At 49.8% G+C, this 6,182-nt stretch overlaps 1 protein-coding gene across 1 annotated transcript in view; it reads right to left on the reverse strand.

The window, feature by feature from the left end:
- Positions 1 to 5,524, reverse strand: part of SCIMP (SLP adaptor and CSK interacting membrane protein) — a 33,887-nt gene extending 28,363 nt beyond the window's left edge. The window contains exon 1 of the mRNA XM_054536052.2: positions 5,486 to 5,524. The gene's annotated coding sequence lies outside the window, so the exon portion shown is untranslated. The remainder of the gene's footprint in view (positions 1 to 5,485) is intronic.
- Positions 5,525 to 6,182: the final 658 nt, after the last annotated feature.

The following is a 6,182-nucleotide window of genomic DNA, read 5'->3' on the forward strand; positions in this document are numbered from 1 at the left end:
TTTAAAAAGGTGGGTTTTTTGGTTTGTTTTTGTTTTTGTTTTTGAGACAGAGTTTTGCTCTTATTGCCCAGACCAGAGTGCAATGGCGCGATCTTGGCTCACTGCAACCTCCGCCTCCTAGGTTCAAGCAATTCTCCTGCCTCAGCCTCCCGAGTAGCTGGGATTACAGGTATGCGCCACCATGCCCTGCTAATTTCGTACTTTTAGTAGAGACGGAGTTTCTCCATGTTGGTCAGGCTGGTCTTGAAATCCCAACATCAGGTGATCTGTCCACCTCAGCCTCCCAAAGTCCTGGGATTACAGGCGGCAGCCACCACTCCCGGCACAAGAACTCATCTTTAAAGAGCTCTGAGAGCAGTATAGGCGGCCAAAGCACTCAGGTGGAACCGGAAGTCATCACTAAGCGACCGTGGCTGCTTTGTTTGTCCCTAACAATAGCCAAGCAGATGTTGCAGCTCCTCTGTCTGCCACCCTGGCCCCCATGACATTGAGGTGGGGTCGTTCCAGCTCACATGTAAAAAGGCAAGTGTATAAGTATTTGGGGGTGTGGCAGGAGGCAGCCGTCTCTTGTGTATGAAGGGAGTCCCTGCTCACTTCTCCCCGTTTCTGGAGGTAAAGCTTCCTATGAAAGGTACTAGGAGCATTGGGCCCCTAAACCCCAGAACCCACGAATATGTTATTTCATATGGTGAAAGGGACTTTGCAGATATGACTAAGGATTTTGAAGTGGGGAAGTCATGCAGGATTATCCACATAGACCCCGTGTAATCACAAGATCCTTCTGAGAGGGATACAGGAGAGTCAGGGTCAGTGGCAGGGGATGTGCTGGCAGAGGCAAGAGACTGGGGAGATCCGAAGAAGGGGTCTCGAGCCAAGAAATGCAGGCAGTCTCGAGGAGCTGGTAACGGCTGGGCAATGGATTTTCCCCTGGGACAGGGGTGGGGAGACAGCAGTGATTTCAGTTCTCACTGTTGAACCTTCTCTCTTCTTCGTTCCCAAACATGAGTCCACCAGCCCCATTACCACTCAACTGACTGGGAGCCACATCAACCATAACTCTTATGATTTACCAGTTGTAATACTTAAGCATTTTCTGTGGCCTGGCAATTTATTTATTTATTCATTTATTTTTGAGACAGTCTCACTCTGTCACTCAGGCTGGAGAACAGTGGTGCAGTCATGGCCCAACGCAGCCTCGAACTCCTGGGCTCAAGCGATCCTCTCACCTAAGCCTCCCAAGTAGCTGGGACCATAGGCATGCACCAATATGCCTGGCTAATTTTTTAATTTTTTGTAGAGATAGGGGTCTTGCTATGTTTCCCAAGCTGGTCTCAAACTCCTGGCCTCAAGAGATTTTACTGCCTCGGCCTCCCAAAATGCTCGGATTACAGACATGAGCCACCGTGCCTGGCCTGGCAATTTAACCCAACTCAGTCATCTCTCCTCTGGACATTCTCCCCATGACATACTTTGCAGTGGTTTCAAAATATGCTCATACATTTTTTTGACACTCCTCCCATTGAGCCGTGGGAATCTATGTCCCCTCTACTCAAAAGTGGGCTGACGTTAGTGACTCACTTATAACACAGACTGTAGGGGAAAGAAAGCTGCTTAACTTTTGAGGATAAAAAATTATGCAGCTTTGGGCGGGGCGCGGTGGCTCATGCCTGTATTCCAGCACTTTGGGAGGCCGAGGCGGGTGGATCATGAGGTCATGAGTTCAAGACCAACCTGGCCAATGGAAGGTCCTCTGAACGGGCTACACCATGGTCAAACCATTGTGACCCGTGTGACCCACACGTTACAGGCCTCCTGGAGTCACAAAGCCTGGCGCAACAGGAGAACCACTAAAGAAGATGGAACAGCTAGTTCCTGCCGTAATGATTAACCAACCTTGCAACATTCCACCTTGTGACATGTTCCTGCCCTTCCCCAACTAATCCATCCACCATTGTGACATGTTCCTGCCCTTCCCCAACTAATCCATCCACCATTGTGACATGTTCCTGCCCTTCCCCAACTAATCCATCCACCATTGTGACATGTTCCTGCCCTACCCCAACTAACCCATCCACCCTGTGATATGTTCCTGCCCTTCCCCAACTAACCCATCCACCATTGTGACATGTTCCTGCCCTTCCCCAACTAATCCATCCACCATTGTGACATGTTCCTGCCCTTCCCCAACTAATCCATCCACCATTGTGACATGTTCCTGCCCTTCCCCAACTAATCCATCCACCATTGTGACATGTTCCTGCCCTTCCCCAACTAATCCATCCACCATTGTGACATGTTCCTGCCCTTCCCCAACTAATCCATCCACCTTGTGACATGTTCCTGCCCTTCCCCAACTAATCCATCCACCTTGTGACATGTTCCTGCCCTTCCCCAACTAATCCATCCACCATTGTGACATGTTCCTGCCCTTCCCCAACTAATCCATCCACCATTGTGACATGTTCCTGCCCTTCCCCAACTAATCCATCCACCATTGTGACATGTTCCTGCCCTTCCCCAACTAATCCATCCACCTTGTGACATGTTCCTGCCCTTCCCCAACTAATCCATCCACCTTGTGACATGTTCCTGCCCTTCCCCAACTAATCCATCCACCTTGTGACATGTTCCTGCCCTACCCCAACTAACCCATCCACCTTGTGATATGTTCCTACCCTTCCCCAACTAATCCATCCACCATTGTGATATGTTCCTGCCCTTCCCCAACTAATCCATCCACCTTGTGACATGTTCCTGCCCTTCCCCAACTAATCCATCCACCTTGTGACATGTTCCTGCCCTTCCCCAACTAATCCATCCACCTTGTGACATGTTCCTGCCCTTCCCCAACTAATCCATCCACCATTGTGACATGTTCCTGCCCTTCCCCAACTAATCCATCCACCTTGTGACATGTTCCTGCCCTTCCCCAACTAATCCATCCACCTTGTGACATGTTCCTGCCCTACCCCAACTAACCCATCCACCTTGTGATATGTTCCTGCCCTTCCCCAACTAATCCATCCACCATTGTGATATGTTCCTGCCCTTCCCCAACTAATCCATCCACCTTGTGACATGTTCCTGCCCTTCCCCAACTAATCCATCCACCTTGTGACATGTTCCTGCCCTTCCCCAACTAATCCATCCACCTTGTGACATGTTCCTGCCCTTCCCCAACTAATCCATCCACCATTGTGACATGTTCCTGCCCTTCCCCAACTAATCCATCCACCTTGTGACATGTTCCTGCCCTTCCCCAACTAATCCATCCACCTTGTGACATGTTCCTGCCCTACCCCAACTAACCCATCCACCTTGTGATATGTTCCTGCCCTTCCCCAACTAATCCATCCACCATTGTGATATGTTCCTGCCCTTCCCCAACTAATCCATCCACCTTGTGACATGTTCCTGCCCTTCCCCAACTAATCCATCCACCTTGTGACATGTTCCTGCCCTTCCCCAACTAATCCATCCACCTTGTGATATCGTGCCTTGTGACTTCCCCCCACCTCGTGACTATGCACCTTGGGACATTCTTCCCCTGCCCAAAAAAACTGCCCCTAACTATAACTTTCCACTATCTACCCCAAACCTATAAAACCAGTTCCAGCTGGGCGCGGTGGCTCACACCTGTAATCCCAGCACTTTGGGAGGCAGAGGCGAGAGGATCACGAGGTCAGGAGATCGAGACCATCCTGGCTAACACGGTGAAACCCCATCTCTACTAAAAATACAAAAAACTTAGCTGGGCATGGTGGTGGGCGCCTGTAGTTCCAGCTACTTAGGAGGCTGAGGCATGAGAATCGCTTGAACCCGGGAGGCGGAGCTTGCAGTGAGCCGAGATTGCGCCACTGCACTCCAGCCCGGGCCACAGAGCGAGACTCTGTCTCAAAAAAAAAAAAAAAAAAAAAAAAAAACCAGTTCCACCCCCATCACCCTTCACTGACTCCTTTCTCTGACTCAGCCCACTTGCACCCAAGTGAATAAACAGCCTTGTTGCTCACACTAAGCCTGCTCAGGTGGTCTCTTATATGGAGGCGTGTAACAGCCAAGATGGTGAAACACTGTCTCTACTAAAAATACAAAACTTAGCCGGGCGCTGTGGCGGGCACCTGTAATCCCAGCTACTTGGGAGGCTGAGGCAGGAGAATCACTTGAACCCAGGGGGTGGAGGTTTCAGTGAGCCGATATCAGGCCACTGCACTCCAGCCTGGGCAACAGAGTGAGACTCCATCTCAAAAAAAAAAAAAAAAATTATGAAGTTTCTACTTCGTCCTCTTAAGACTCCCACTCAGTGGGCAGGGGGAAGCCAGCCAGCCACCGCACAAGAAGTCCAGCTACTCTGAGACCCTGCCATGCTGGAGAAGCCATGCAGAGCCCTGGCTTGGCAGCCCCAGCTGAGCTACCAGGACACAGCCCGTGCCAGCCATGTGAGTGAGCCAACTTGGACGTCCAGCCCTGTGGGGCCTTCAGATGACATCTGAGCAGCTGCTAGGGAAACGCTGAGTGAGACCTGCCGGGCTCAGTCCTGTCTAAATTCGTGGCCCACAAAATCATGAGCAAACCAAGTGGCTATTTTAAGTCAACAAGATTTGGAGTAACTTGTTACACATCCATAGTGGCTGGAACAACTTTTTCTCTACCCTCTTGCCCCACTTCCCTGCCTCCAGGGGCAAAGCATAATGCCCATTTTGCTGCACACAGCGTACCTGGTCAGCCTCTCTATCACAGCTGAGTGCACACCTGTTATCTTGCCTTCCCAGGCCTTCACTCCCTCTTCGGTGAAAAGCAACCCTTTCTTTTGAGGAAATGTCCCCCCATTGCCCACCATCTTTACCAACCACATTGTTTTCGGTCAGAGCTGCCACTTTCCTATTTTCACTCCCCACTGTCACATGGGAATGCAGGCGGCCTCTAAGAGGTGAAGAAGGCAAGGAAATAGGTTCTTCCCCAGAGCCTGCAGAAAGAACCTGCCTGCCAACACATTTCAGACTGCTGAACTTTAGCACCTCCAGATCTGTAAGAGAATATCAAACGTGTGATATTTTGCTACAGCAGAAACAGGAAGTGAATACACCCTTCAACAACACCTGCAGGATCCTCCCAGTACCTTTTTTTTTTTTGAGACAGAGTCTCACTCTGTTGCCCAGGCTGGAGTGCAGTGGTGCTATCTTGGCTCACTGCAACCTCCCCATCCCGGGTTCAAGTGATTCTCCTGCCTCAGCCTCCTGAGTATCTGGGACTACAGGTGTGAGCCACCACGCCTGGCTAATTTTTGTAGTTTTTAGTAGAGACAGGATATCACCATATTGGCCAGGCTGGTCTCGAACTCCTGACCTCAGGTGATCCACTTGCCTCAGCCTCCCAAAGTGCTGGGATTACAGGTGTAAGCCAACACACCCGGCCTCAGTACTTTTTTGTTTATGTCTCAGCCAGTTCCAGGAAGGCTGCTACCATTTGCTACCAAAACAATCCTTACACAACAGTAGCAAGTCTCCTTCCATCTCCTCTGTTCTGGTCCTTGAAGCCTTATCAATGGTGAGGTCACAGTCATTGTTTGTTGTTTGGTTGAGAACTGAGGGGGTGGGGTAGGAGGAAGAAGGTCTATTTTTAAAAATCACACACACTAAAAAAGGTTCAGGCTCTGAGAACGTGTGAAATCTTGCCTAATTTTGGCTTTCCCCATGGGAACCCACCAGAAAAGTATTCAAACTTGTATAGAGCACCCTTGACGTAACTAACTCCATCTTAGAAAAATACTCCATTTTATATTTCATAGAGCACTTTGCCAACTAGGATAAGATGTTTTGCTTAAGAAACAAATTTAAAAAAAAAAAAGACTGCATCCAACCAGATAAAGATACAAACAAGCACACTCTTCCACCATCAGTTCTCATCAGAGGACTCTGAACTATAAAACATCAGGCCTCGGCTAGCTGGGTGCAGTGGCTCATGCCTGTAATCCTAGCATTTTGGGAGGCCGAGGCAGGAGTTGGAGACCAGCCTGACCAACATAGTGAAACCCCATCTCTACTAAAAATACAAAAATTAGCCGGGCGTGGTGGCGTTCACCTGTAGTTCCAGCTACTTGGGAGGCTGAGGCAGGAGAATTGCTTGAACCCAGGAAGCGGAGGTTGCAGTGAGCCAAGATCATGCCACTGCACTCCAGCCTGGGT

This window comes from Pongo abelii, chromosome 19 (genome assembly GCF_028885655.2).
Source record: "Pongo abelii isolate AG06213 chromosome 19, NHGRI_mPonAbe1-v2.0_pri, whole genome shotgun sequence".
In the NCBI taxonomy this organism is placed as follows: Eukaryota; Metazoa; Chordata; class Mammalia; order Primates; family Hominidae; genus Pongo; species Pongo abelii.